This window comes from Hesperophylax consimilis, chromosome 29 (genome assembly GCF_061612785.1).
Source record: "Hesperophylax consimilis isolate HC1 chromosome 29, BYU_Hcon_1.0, whole genome shotgun sequence".
Taxonomy (NCBI): domain Eukaryota; kingdom Metazoa; phylum Arthropoda; class Insecta; order Trichoptera; family Limnephilidae; genus Hesperophylax; species Hesperophylax consimilis.
Genome location: NC_142864.1, coordinates 14,929,471 through 14,944,625, shown reverse-complemented (window position 1 = coordinate 14,944,625; position 15,155 = coordinate 14,929,471). Strand labels below are relative to the sequence as shown.

Below are 15,155 nucleotides of genomic sequence, written 5' to 3'. Positions count from 1 at the left end.
ACGCATTGTGGACGTGGCACACCAGAGCGATCTTTTATTTCAATAAATCCTAAGGCTAAAAATTCTTGCTTGTATGTTAACATCCGTTTCGCCATGACTGTCCACAATTCGAAAGACTTACTGAAACAAAACGACAAATTATAGAAATATACTATTCTATTCGTTCATCGGCGAATTGTAGGCTAACAATGTCATTTATTGGAAAAAAATATTTTACCTTCTTTCGATAACAGCAATCGCGAGTTGCACTTTTAATCTTCCACAATTGATTATCACAATTTTGTAGCACTTTGTAGTTGTCAACAAAGAGTGTATTGTAGTCAAGTATAAACGTTATTCACGTAAAACAGTATGAGAACGAGCGTGCAATCGTAAACAAACTCGCTAGCAAACTGACCGAGATGAGACGAGACCGACCGACCAGCGCGGTGCGGCGGGCGGCGCGGGTGGTGACCGAGCCGAACCGAGCGATGCCGACTGCGTGAGCCGAGCGGTGGCGATGGCGCGCACTCCTCGCTTTGCGCCCCGCGCCCTTCCGCCCATTAAAACAGAACTAACATGTCGCGATTGTGAACAATAGATGTCCTTGTTCTGAGAGTAGTAATAATTGTGACTATACTAGTTTAGTGACATCGATCGGGATATCAATACGCGATTTCCGCGACCCAACCCAAAACCTCTCGCGACCCAAATTTGGGTCGCGACCCGAGGTTAAGAATCGCTGCTCTAGACTATCGACCACTTCAATAAAAATTATAATATTTGGATGATTTGCATAGCGCCGATTTGCGAAAAATCACCTCAAGGGTGCTGTACAAATATTTAATATATTTCTACAATAATCTATGTTATTACTAACTATAGACTAGTCAAACTATTATCTATTTATGTCTAACAAATTGCATCCGCCGGTTCGTCGATCACTAATTCAAAGCTATATTTACAATGTAGTTGATTGGTGTAATTTACAAGCTATATTTCTTTTTTACTTAGTCGTACGAAGTAAAATTTCAAAATTTCTTTACGTCAGTGATCACCGTTCGAGAGTGCTTATTGAGACAAAAATCTTGTAATTTAAGATACTCATTATGTAGATTCATTATGTCGTAAAAATCAAAACTAGCAGTCCACAATAGATTGCTGGTACCTACTCTGATGTATGGCAGTGAGACGTGGAACTGACAAATGAAGGATGAAAGTAGACTGAATTCTGTAAAAATGTGAACCCTGAGGTGTTCGTGTGGTGAAACTATGAATAATCATGGGAAAATGAAATACTTTGTATACGCCACTTTTAATTAATAATAATGTACATGTTTCAAATCTAATGACTTCTTCGTTGGGATAACTTACAATTTCCTAAGAAATGTTGATATTAAAAATATTAAAATCAAATTAATCTTACCTTAACCTAAAACTAAATTAAAATACTTTTCACATTTTTTTTCTTTCCCGAGTTACGCTTAAATAAATGGTTTGTGCATGTCGAACGAATAACGGATGTTTAAGGCGAAGCTTGATGCTAAATCACTATTTTGATTAATCTTTACATCGAACTGGTGTACATTATGAATACCAAAATATATTCTTTAGATAAATTGAAGGTTTTCCTGTCGTTTCCCCTGAGTAGAATTCAAATAAAATAAAATAAATTACTCGATAAAAAAAAAAAATTGTATGAAAGCGTAAAGGATACAACTTTTATAAAATACAGTATTATAGCTAAGATTATCTGTGACAGTTTCCCTTGATTAACTATTTTGCTTTCTTTTAAAATTATTTACAAAATAAATAAAAACCACTTTTGTGCTTGAAATCGAACGTTTTTAGACTCCTTTTCTCAAGCGAGTTTAATGCCTCTTACCTACATTCGTGACAATATAAGGCACCGTACCAAGAATATACACATTTTTTTGCTTTTAGCTTTCTCTTAAGAAGAATAATATATGAAGCGGCGAATGGTACAAGTTCACAAAGTTCTTGAGTCTGGCCATCCCAAGAGTCAGAATAACTGAAGGGAATGTAGGAGAAGATGTATGAATGTGAATGAGGTAAGGAGTGTGTGTCAAGACCGAGTGTCGGTCCATCCTCTCTGCCTACCCCTGCGGAAAAACGGCGTGATGGTTCGTCAGTAAGTAGATTCATTATTTTTTCGCCTCGGTTTTGATTATGTCATGTTGGTCGTAATATCGCCAAAAATATATTATAATAAATATGTATTTATTAAAATACAATACAAAGTAGGCACTAAAGCTCTACACACAAAACACCGATTTTAGTTCAAAAGGGGCCAACAGCTTATAGGATTACATCCCTCCTGGTATGCCTATACCGCCGAGAGCTCCGTCGCAACCTCTCTTTCCGTCACACGCATCGTTTACCAGAAAGAAGGAGAAATTACAACAGAGCTTATATCCTATACCGACAAACCCCTATTTTCAATGCCTACCTACCTCAAACGGTATCCCAAAACACCTCCCGTCTCTTTCCAGCACATTAATTACAGGCAAGATAAAACAAGACAGCAACATTTTTTAACATCCACTCTTATAAAGGGTAGGTATATATTATTATTCGCGTTTCCTATTGATTGGGACTAACATCTTTACATTTTTTGTTGTATTTATTTTTTGCTGCAATTTTTTTTGTTGTCGCTTTTTGAATGAAAATTCTTTCTAGCGGAACATTTTTCTCGGCTAATTGGGTGCTTTGGTAAAATTTTGTAACATTTTGGTGACTCAATTAAGGTGATTTCTTGTACCACATTTTGTTTACAGAAGGATTAGGTTAGAATTAAAATTCCAGGATACGTTAAGTCGGTTTAGGCAGAGATATTAGGGATGTTAAATTCTGGTATTGCTTGCACATTTATGATTCTTTCATCAATTTCAATTCTCCTTAATAAAATTGTATGTTAAAACAAATTTTATAAAATATATATTCTAAATATCAACTCTATTTTAGCCACTTATAGCAAAGTAAATAGGGAGGTAAAATATCAAATTTAAAATTAATGTCCAGTGTTTTTACTCTTAAGCCTAAGGCACAAAACGCATAATTTGGGCGTGACCTATTCGTATTTTAACTTGAGGTGTCACACTACGCTATAATCATCAGGGTTAGATCAACTGGGGAACTGCCGCGGAATATCATTTATTTGTATGGGATCTGTCACCTTGACAGATGACAGACGACAGTTAATATACATCATTATTTTTAATGATAAACTAATTTTTAATAGACAGGTTTAATTATTAGTAAAATATCTATATAAAATGAAAAAAATATACCGATAAAAAATAGAAAGAATCTAATGACCAATAATTGCTAAATGAAAAATACCAGGTTCAATTCCTGCTGGCGGAATGTATTTTTTCTCGGAAGATTTTTTCAACTTATATGGGTTTTTCAGTCTAATAATTATTGCTTAAAAATAAGATCACCTTAAGAGGTCGAACAACAAATATTACTTCCTAGGATCTATCTTATTATGTACAGACATCGATAATATCGATGGCCTAGCGTACACGTGTGTTATGTGCAGCTTTATGTAAAAAAACAATTACGTGTTTTGTAAATCATTTATCAACATTACTACTCACTTTGTAAATAGTTTCGTGGGAAATTGTCATTACTTATTTCAAAAGGCGGATATTCACATTAATTCAGAATTGATGTTTTGGCCGTGTTTGTTGTCCATCTCCTTTCTCTGCCTACAATCTTCAGCCTCACAACTTACCTGAATTGGGGATGCCTTAGTTATCATTGGCTCTAGTCGGTTGGAAGTAGTTGGGGCTCTTGTGGTGTACCGCATATAGTCTCCAGATCCCTAGTCGAGAGTCGAGAGCCTTACCCCTTGACCACGGAGGCCGATACATTGCAACCTTATCTGTCAACATCATGCATTATTTCATCCAACTGCAGCGTACTGCACTTTACCAACACCATCGTTTAGTACCTATGCTATCTTAAGGGGTTAGGGGTAATCACCGATATGATTTTTAAAAATTTTAAACAAATGAGAATTGTCATTAGATTTTATAAAACAAATAATACAAAGTTACAATATTGTGTTTTAACTTCATTTGAAAGAAACAAAATTATCGTAGACCTAGTTATCGCCATCTTATACAAACTTACAGTTACATTAAGTTAGTTAATACTTATCTTCGTCACCTTCGTAACCTTCACTGGCTCAAGTGCCCTGAAAGAATCCAGTACAAATTGTGCTGGATGGTGTGTAAATCCATCAATGAAATGGCCCCATCCTACATCTCTGAACTATGCTTCCCGGAAAACACTGGTCTGAGGCAGTCAACTCTTAGATCAGCAACATCCACAGCTGTAGGCAGACTGATAAAACCTATGCGCAAGCCAAATACTAAGTTTGGTGATCGCGCTTTCGGAGTATCTGGGCCGAAGGCTTGGAATAAACTCCCTCCGGAACTAAGATCCATAACAAGTCTAACAGAATTCAGGTCTAAACTAAAAACTTACCTTTTTAAGCTGTCCTACCCTTAAATTAAATATTTGATTCCTGAGAGAAAGTCCAATTATATCCAATTTGGCTATTATGTCCTAAATGCTGTATCTAAATTTCGCTAATAATGATAATGATAATAATGATTTACTGTCTTCTTTTCTTAGTAAAATATAGAGATAATGTTATCCTCACTGGGATCTCCCGTGCTGAGGATTTCATTTACATATTATAATTTAATTATAAGAAAATTAATATTACAACAAAGTTACATATGAATTTAATTATGAACATGTATCATGTAGTATAATTTTTTTTTAATAATTTTAAAATAAGTAAGATAGTGTTTTTTTGTATAGTTCAGTTTAGTAGATTCTGTTTTAGTCTGTGTTTGATATCAGTATATTTTCTATTTCAGATCTCCCTATATTAAGTATCCAGCTTTTTATTTGAGATTTAAATGTTATAATGTTGAGGTTTTTGAGTGAGAGTGGTATTTTATTGTAGAGTTTAATACTATGATATAAGAAGCTTTTTTGCCCAAAAGTTGTATTAGTAGAGTTATTTGTTGGATAAGTTTTTGACCATGAGATCTAGTGTTTCTATTGTACGTGTTTGTTGATATTTTTTGGGTTTTGTACTTACGAATGTAAATGAGTATAGTTTTAGAATATAGTTGTTTAATTGAAATGATGTTAAGATTGGTGAAGATTTCGTCAGTGCTAGTTCCTACAGGAACTTTCATTATAATTTTCATTATGGCTTTTTGACTTTTAATTAGTGGATTTAGTATATTTATATTTGCACTGCCCCATCCGATAATATCGTATTCTAACAGTGATTGGCAGAGAGAGAGCCATGAAAATTTTGATTAAGTCTTTTTTAATGAGCAAATTCCTGATAGTTTTGAAAAAAATAACTTAGTTTTTTAATTTTATTATCTAAATAGCTAATGTGATTGGTCCATTTTAAATTTCCATCAATTTTTAGACCTAGACTTTATAATGTTAATTAAGTGTTAATCTCAAGAGACCTACCAGGTAAGTATGGTACTGTGTATTATCTCCATATACTCGCATAGTTAGTAATAACACTAATAACATAAGATCATTGTAGAAATGTATTATATATTTGTGCAGCGTCCTTGAGGTGATTTTGCACAAAAACGTCGCTCTACAAATCATCCAAATTTATTATTATTATAGTTAATAGGTTATCTTTAAAAATAGATATATTAAATAGAAGAGTTGTACGTGGCGGCGGGCGTTGCTTTATTTTGATGCAAATCTTCAGTTTTATTCCAAGTTGATGAAATTTTGCACACTTGACCTTCAAAACAAGAGATGACTGTCACTTGAGAATTCGATAATCCACCCCCATTCCCCATTGCTACACCTTAAGGCCCCGTAGTAAGCATTCAAAGATGGTTTGAATGGGAGATATGTAAATACGAATGTTAGAGGGAGCGCGCTAATATTAAAAAAAAAACGATAATAATCAAGCAAAAATATTTAATAAAACACGACTTGTTAAATAGAGCAAAAATCTCTCGACACATACTTTAGTTGCATTTAAAGATACACTGTGTAATTTTTTAATGCTTTTAAAATATTAAATAATTGAACTAAACGTGTTTTTAATAATTTTCGGATCTTACTTTGCGATTATTTTCTATCGAGGGAATTTCATATAATTAACATTTCGGCGTAACAAATGTATAAATATTATCTTCAAAAATAACATATATTTTTTTGGAACTTAAAAACTTGAAGAGTTAGTTAGAACAAGTTTCTCTGTAATAGGTAAAAAATGGGAATGCGGGTGCTTAAAGAAGCGATGAAATTTTGCACACTCAACATTCAAAATAACAGAATCGGGGACCAAATAAATTAAATGCTATGTAGGTAACTTCATACCTTTCAATATGCAAAGGATGAAATCCTTATGAATGCGGATTGCAATTAAAATAATTCCTCATTAGTTTGCTTTCATTTTACTGAATTAATTAAATGCAGAATTTCAGATGAAATTGACATTCCAATAATAATAAATATATCAATAATTTCCCTTCACATTTCCCTTCAAAACCCTACAAATAATTTCAGCTTTGCTGCTAATCTACTTACATATAATTATTTCAATAAGATCTTCCAATAAGTACAATAATTGCTGTTCTAGAAAACAAGTTCTGCTCCCCTCTGCCTTATTTGTCCAGAAAGCGCTGCACTTTCGAGTAGGTACCTAGTTATTGTCAACAATTACATACAATCATAATAATATTACCAACAGAATTCTGTCGTCAAAAGCGTAAAAATGCATCTCCCCATCTTATCGATACTCGCGCTGCGCGTAGGTAGGTTAAAATTTAAACTTACGTCAAATTTAACAAAGCATAAACAACATCATTCTGACAAAACAAAGCCGCAATAAGCTCTCTTTGAACACGGAGTCTACGGTACGATGCGATATTGCAACTCTCCCCGCAGGTAGAGTAATAATAATGGATACCTACAATCTACACGCAGAACACCATACCCGACCTGCATACCGGCTATTCACTGCATACTAACAAAGAAACACTAACACACTCAAAATAAAACAATATTTGTTACAGCTAGCACGTACTCCCGCTTTATAGTAAGCTTGTAGTGCCGTATACATACACAGAATTCTATACTCACACTGCTAAAAACATTTCTTCACGCTTTTATATGTGTTTGTGAGGCAGCGTGAATCTTATACGTACAGTTTACATTTTTGAATGTGTTGGTTAGGCGGCTCGTAAGTAAAGTTTGAATTTGGAACGTGTGCGCGGTTGTAAAACGGCAGCGTGTATCTTATACGTATACTTTAACTTTGGGTGTGTGATTGCTTTTGTATGTGTATTGGTAAGGCAGCCCGTAGGTAAAGTTTAAAATTGGAATGTGTGCGCGCCGGAAAGGCAGCAGCGTATTCGTATACGTACACTAGTAACTTATGTTGTGTGTGTTGTTTTATAGGTGTTTTGGTGATGCGGCCCGTAGGTAAAGTTTGAAATTGGAATGTGTGCGTGCGTTTGAGGTATGTTGGCTGGTGGGTATGGTTTGCTTGTGTGTATGGATTGGTTGTCGAGTGTGTGTATGTATGTAGCCACGCCGAAAGGTCGGGAGACTCCCCGGCGTGTCTCTACCGCTCGGCCGAGTGTGTTCGTGTTGTACCGGTGGTGCAGGGTGAGAGGGGGGGGAAGTCAATTGAATAATAATAATAATAATATTTGGCTAATTTATATAGCGCCGTTTTCGTGAGAAATCACCTCAAGGGCGCTGTACAAATATATTTCTTAAATATTTAATACTAGAACTACTGACTTATCTCTAAGACTTATATCTAGTGACTTACGACTAAGGCCTATAACTACTATCTTAACGACATATACACCAGTATTTACATATTTGGCAACTTACAACTAAAATTAAAATTAACAATTTAATTTTACTAACGCCAGAAGAAGAAGGAAGTTCTATTATATTAGGGTGGATTTATTGTTAGCTGGATATATTATATGTTAAATGAATTAAATTAATGAATAAAATCAATCAATCGCCAATCTTAAACGCATTTAGATGATTCATCTGCCAACAATTAAACCGATTAACTTGTTATGTTCCCGCTGATATTGTCCATTGTCCACTGGTAGGCAAGTCAATAGCAAAATTGAATGAACGGAATCGCTAGATAATGTAACAATTACGGTATAAAAAAATGAAAAAAATGAAATATTTGGATAGAATGACGGATTTATGGAAATGAGTGTCTGAAAAAGTGAGTTTTTAGTTTGGATCTAAATTCTGTTGGGCTGGTTATACATCTCAATTCCATAGGAAGTTTATTCCAAGCCTTGGGGCCGGATACTCCGAATGCACGATCACCAAACTTAGTGTTCGGATTTCGCTTAGGCTCTTTCAACCTTCCAATTGCAGATGATGTCGCTGATCTAAGAGTTGACTGCCTTAGACCAGTATTTTCCGGAATGCATAGCTCAGTAATATACGGTGGCGCCATTTCGTTGATAGCTTTAAACACCATCCAGCATAGCTTGTACTGGATCCTTTCAGGACACTTCAGCCAGTGAAGATTTCGGAGGTGTTCCGAAATGTGCGAAAACTTGGGTACCCCGGTGATAAGCCTTGCTGCGGCGTTGAACACTGATTGTAGTTTATCAGTTTCGCATTTAGGAAGATTTGCATAAATGCCGTTGCAATAGTCAAGACGTGATACTATATATGAGTTCACAAGTAATTTAGTTGCCTCTGTTGAAAGGTTTCTACGAACTGACTTAAGTTGTCTAAGGTAGAAGAACCCCGTGCTAACGGTCTTATTTACCTGACTTTTTAAAGAAAGGTCTGAATCCAGATAAACTCCCAGAAGTTTGACGGTTGTTTTAGCAGTTACGTCGTTGCCGGAAATAGCGATTGGTGAGTTTTCTATTAAATGTTGGCGTCTATGTGTGGCTGCCCAGAGAAACTCCGTTTTTGAAGGATTCAGCTTAAGTTTATTTGAGGACATCCAGAGATTGATTGCTTCTAGACACTCAGCTGTGCGAATTTTTAGGCCGTCGATCTCATTTGGTGAGCAGTAAAAGTATATTTGCTGATCGTCAGCATAACAGTGAGATAAAAGGCCAAATGACTCGATAATTTTTGCGACGTCATTTGTAAAAAGAATGAAGAGAAGTGGACCCAAAACGGATCCCTGGGGTACCCCTGAAGAGAGTTTTGAGAAGTTGGACTGTTTATTTCCAACCTTTACTGCTTGCGAGCGATTGGATAGATAGGATTCTAGCCAATATTTGATGTTAGAATGTAAGCCAAACGTTACTTCTAGTCTCTTAATGAGAAAGTCGTGGTCAATGGTATCAAATGCAGCGCTCATATCCAAAAGTGAAATAAGTGCTAACTTACCTGACTCTATGGCAAGGGTTATATCTGACAGGACACGAAGTAATCCGGTTTCTGTTGAGTGGAACCTCCTATATGCAGATTGATGATTTGTGATTAATTTATTAAGATTTAAGTGGGAGATTATTTGAGAAGCCACAATTTTTTCTAGTAGTTTAGCTACGAAAGGCAGATTTGATACAGGTCGATAATTACCCAGGTTGTCGGCATCAAGCTGTGGTTTTTTAATAATTGGGGTAACTACAGCAGACTTAAGTGGCTCCGGGAAGTCACCTGTGCTTAGGGACTTATTAAACACGTGAACCAGGAAAGGGGATAACACGTTGCAACATTTCTTGAGAAGCCACGTTGGGATAGGGTCAAGAGTACATTGTTTGTTTGGCGAACTAAGGATCAACTTTCCTACTTCTTCCAGCGTTGTAGGTTCAAAAGATGACAGTATCTTTGTGGAATTGGCTGTAAATCTTGGCGGAGGGGCAGAAGATGTGGAGGCGCGTATGGTTTCTATTTTTTCACAGAAAAACTTAGAAAAGGCCTGCGGTGTAATTTCTGTAGCAGTTGGAACAGTATTACCAGCGATGATAGTTTTGACCGAGTTCCAGAGACGTCGTGGATTTTTCCGCTCAGAGTCAATTTTATTGATCCAATAATCGGATCTTTTGGCACTTATTTTGCTTCTGTACTCATTTTGAGCATTTATCCACTGATCTCGTGTAGTAACATCTGGGTTTCTTCTATATGACCTCTCTAGTTTCCTCATTCGCCTTTTCTGGCTTCGGCACTCTTCGTCGAACCAGCCGTCAGACTTTCGAACTTTCCGCGTTTTCGAGGTGGTTGGAGCATATTTTATTAATAAGTTTGAAAGAGTGGTGTTATACTCCTCGATTAGATCTGTCGTCGTCTTAATTTCCCAGTTGCTTTCTATGCATAGAGAAGAATTTTTGAGATCTTCAAGGAAATTTTCGAAATTAAATTTACGCCATTCCCTCGATTCTATTGTTTTATAGGACACTTTTGGGGGGTTGAAATGAATTTCGGTGCGGACAAGTCGATGATCTGATAAGCCTATATCACAGACTTTAGCGGTCAGTGGTGGGCTACTACACATGGATACAAAAATGTCTATAATTCCACCAGCATCATGAGTTGGTTCGTTGACCCATTGCCGGAGTCCAAAACTATCCAGTAGGTCAATGAATTTGATAGCGTTGGGTGATGTCTCGCGCTCGAGGTGAATATTTATATCACCCGTGATGATGAGAGTTTCGGAAAGACCCACTGCCCATTCCAAAAAACGCAAAAACTCCTTAAAAAATTCTACACAGATCGTTTTCGAACCGGGTCGGTACAGCGTTAATAGTATAAATGACGATCCCGCAGAAGAAACACGGCAGCCAATGTACTCAAATGTACTGAATGTGCCATTTTCGACCCTGGTAAGCCGCAGTCCTTGTCGGGCTATTATCACGACACCCCCATGATTTACGTGTGATATACTATTAGAGTGTTCCGTAGCTCTGGGTCGAGCCTGCTCCAGAACGACATACCCAAGAGCTTGAAGTCTTTTGATTGAATAAGATTCACTGTTTTCATGCCAGCTTTCTGTGATGGTGAGTATGTGGAGTTTTTGATCTTTAAAAACATCATCCACCTCCTCTAACTTGTTGTTCAGAGAACGTGCATTCCAGGAACCCACCGCAAGCCGTCTGCTTCTAAAATTCGCATGTCGTTCTGATCGAATTTTATTCAAGTTCAGATTGTCACATTTATCAGAATCGCGTAGGGCTTCAGAAGCTAGGACGCTCCGTTTGTCAGTTGGTATGACCACTTGAATACCCTGTTCTAATAGAGAGTTAATATTATTAGAGTTATTGTTAGTTTTAAAGTCTTGTTCCTTCTTGCATAGATATTTTTTCCTGTTTTGTCCTCCACGACAACCCCGGTACCTAGCTTTCACATTTGGGTCACGCACAAGGTTGTACAAGGTTACTTTTGCGGCAACCAGAGGGTCCAACAATACACGTTTATTTTTAAAACTTAATAGTGTTGCCCTATTATACACAATAGTAGTGTTTATATTATGCATTGCATAACAAAGTAAACATCGTAAATCACTGCACTACAAACTGAACACTTGGGATTAGCTGCTAGGTCGAGCCACGTGCGGTATGCACATGTGTCCAGTTGACCATCGGATGGAAGCGCAACTGTGTTTTAAGAAACGAGAATTTTTAAATAATATGAGTTATTTTATTAAAAGTTCAATTAAGCTAGAAACTGCGATATTAAAATTATTTTGATTGTATACACTTAACATAAAAATGATTACGGTTATTTTTAGATATTTACACAATTTAACAAACAAGGGCTTCCCAATATTTTAAAAATATATCTAGGAGCGCTTGAAAAAAGCAGCCGGCAAGCTTCGGGAGCGCCAGAGAACAAAAACTGTTCTAAAAAAATGTAAGGTTACACAGGACTTTGTACTTTTTCTTTTTAATTTTGTGCGGTGCAGCTGTTACACCTTTAAAGCCAATTTCCCAACATACTTGAAATATATTTAATTATTTTATTTGAGGGCTATCATGTTTGCAAAATTGCTTTAATGTTTAATTTAAATTTATTAGCTATTAAGAATATTATTTACTTTGGTATTTCCAATAATTTTAATTTATCGGTCAGTTTTTCCGTTTTGTATTCGTAAAGTTGATAATAATAGTGTGCATTATGATTGTTTGTTTTTGAAATTTATTCCAGTTGCAAATTCGAAATTAGATTTTTTATAACTAATCAAATTCAAGTATGTTGGGAAATTGGCTTTAAAGGTGTAACAGCTGCACCGCACAAAATTAAAAAGAAAAAGTACAAAGTCCTGTGTAACCTTACATTTTTTTAGAACAGTTTTTGTTAGAAAAATTACCAAAATAGATTGTAACACGGACCTTATGTCTAAACTCGATAATTTATTTGAATAATCAAAATAAATCAAAAAGTTCAGGTTGCTGTAAACTAAAATTTTACTTCATATTTTAACTAACCGAAATTTTTCGGTGAATTTCTTTCAAAATCGGCCAAAAATTACATTAGATTAACCATCACATTTGACGGCGCGTTGAATTAGTATAAGATGTATACTCTGTTAAAGGTACTTCTGAATTTAAATCGTTCATTATTTTAAAAACGTAATGTTTTATTCGTTGACTTATTCGTGTTTGACTTTTTTCTTATATCTTTCAAATTCCTCACTCACTTGTGCCGCTCTCGTCCCGGGCATCCCATACATCGGTCCGTCATGCTTTTGAAGGCTGCCTTGGGTCGCATTTTTTCTCTACGTCAGTCTGTCCGCGACCGCCGACGCGTTCGGTTGCTTCTCGTTAGAGCGCAATCCACGCTCTCCGATTCGCCGTTGTTCGTCGTTTCTTGTACACTGTAAAAGTGTAAAGTTGCTTGGGTCGCTCCGGCCCCTGTGTTTGAGTGTACGCGAGCGGTAATACTCGAATATTATTGTGATTTCTCGATGTTTCGTTTGTGGTTTTGCGATTTTTAACTTAGTTTTTCGATTCCACGTGTGTGTTTCTGTGTTTGACAGATGTTTCGGTCGGCCCCCAGTTTGAAAAAGTTCAAAACTAGTTTGGCTACGTTTTTTTGTAGGTGTTTGGCGACAAAACAGTGGGTTTTGAACAGAAACAGCATTGTAAAACATGCTGTGAACAGTTTTTAATGATTCCGATGGTGAAAGATGTCACTGGGCTCGATTTATACAGAAGTTTGATTCTAAAACTAGGTAGGCAGTAGTTTTTGATCGCGCGGATGTTTTGTGCTGTTTTTGTGATGTTTCGAGTCTAATAATACATTTGTGATCAAAGTTTGATGTTTCCAGTGGAATGAAGTGTTACTTCGATTAAGTTTAGTGATGTTTCGCTGCTAACGCGGCTTGTGAGTTGCATTTTGTGATTATTTGGTCATAGATCCGATACATTTGGAATGTAGAGCATTTTGAACAATGTCAAAACGTGTTTCAGAGTACATTGAGGGAGCTTTCATCGAGTAAATCATAGTATTAAACGAATTAAGCCAAGAAAGGTGTGTTTTTGAACGAATTGTGTTTGCCGGTTTGTGTTATGTGAAGTTTTGAAGTAAACCTGATGAATTTAGAGTATTCGGGAATGGAACGGGGAGAAAAGTGTGCTGTAAAATGCATTTTGAAAGCTTTTATTAAGCAAGCCATGATTTTGAACGTCTCAAACCACTAATAGTTGATTTTGGCTGAATTATGCATTCAATTGGTTATTTTTTGGCAAATCTAATTGATTTTTAGGTAAATATATTGAACAGTGTAAAAAAATGTTTTTAAATACATTTCGCAGAGCTTTCTTTAATAAAATCATCCTTTTGAATGTATAAAGCTTTTAAAAGTATAATATTAGTGAACGATGTGGCGCTAGCTGGTGTTCTGTGATGTTTGGTCCGAACGCTGTGAAGAGATATTTCTCCGTATCAGAACCGCTTTTAACAGACGCTTAGGTGTGGTTACAGTAATTGTTGAAATAAAGTACAAGAAAAACTGTTTTCTTTGAGTTTAGTTGTTTTTTGTTGTTGTATAATCCTCATTGTGTGTGATTTCAAAGATGATTTTAAACAATGTTAGACAAGTGTTATCAAGTGCTTTTAATCTTTCATCAAGCAAACCGTAATTTTCAAAGATGATTTTAAACAATGTTAGACAAGTGTTATCAAGTGCATTTAATCTTTCATCAAGCAAACCGTAATTTTGAACGCTTGCATTTTTTAGTCCGGTATGACAACATCTTTACCGGTGTCAAAAACTGCATTGATGTATTGCAATAGTGGTTGGTGCAAACCAAATTGCTAATAAAGTTAATTTTTAATAGAATAACTTCCCTTTAAAACAACACGTTGGTTATAAAACAAACCTGATCCAATTTTAATTTTTTTTGGAAGAGTTTCAAATATTAAAGAACTTCATTGAAGAAGTCATAGTTTGAATTCAACACCTAATAATGATTCGCTTACATAAGTATGGTTATCGAACCAAGTAAATAACTTCCATTTAGTTTGAGTTCAGTTAGTTTTGATAGTAATCTGAACCAATTTTGTCCAGTGGCAGCAACTTATACTCGAATCGCAAATTGTTTGACCCGTAAAACTTGTTCAACATTCAAAAGTGATTTGAATTGTGTATTTTGAGTGTGATTTACTGCAAATTGAACCCAAAATAGCGGCTATTGAGCTAAGTTTGTCAGTTCGGGTGAAAGATTTGGGTACCTGGCATTAGTTCGAGGCGTGGTAGGTTACTTGGTTTTCATCTATTTGGATGGGTTGCTTCATAGAATTTGAAAAATTCATCAAATTTCAACGTTCATTTTCGGGTTATGTGAATGACCTATTCAAGTTCTGTTATTATATCATTATAGGCCAGTTACTTGACAGAACTGAAATAATAACAGAAATTGTAAAGAACTTTCACATTACTTGAAAATTAACTTAGAGTTATCAGTGTTATCACGTTTTTTGTTCAATATGATTCGTGGAATGTTCTATCTCAATGTGGTACTTAGAAGAATTCACTTTTTTGCATTATTTTACTAAGAAAACTTGTTTTTAGTGTTGTTAGTTTGAGAAATTCTGAATTTTAACTATACGATGCCTAAATAGATTGTGCTAAAATTGTTATATGTTTAATGTTATTTTATTGTTTCGAAAATAGTTACGAATGC

At 35.6% G+C, this 15,155-nt stretch overlaps 1 protein-coding gene across 6 annotated transcripts in view; it reads left to right on the top strand.

The window, feature by feature from the left end:
* LOC149409902 (latrophilin Cirl-like) overlaps positions 1-15,155 on the top strand; it is an 847,643-nt gene that overhangs the window by 352,451 nt on the left and 480,037 nt on the right. For 3 of the 6 annotated variants that reach the window (XM_089649263.1, XM_089649258.1, XM_089649264.1), the window contains exon 1: positions 12,763-12,904. The exons of the other annotated variants lie outside the window; for them this stretch is intronic. The gene's annotated coding sequence lies outside the window, so the exon portion shown is untranslated. Of the gene's footprint in view, positions 1-12,762; positions 12,905-15,155 lie in introns of those variants that run through there. 6 annotated transcript variants of the gene reach the window in all.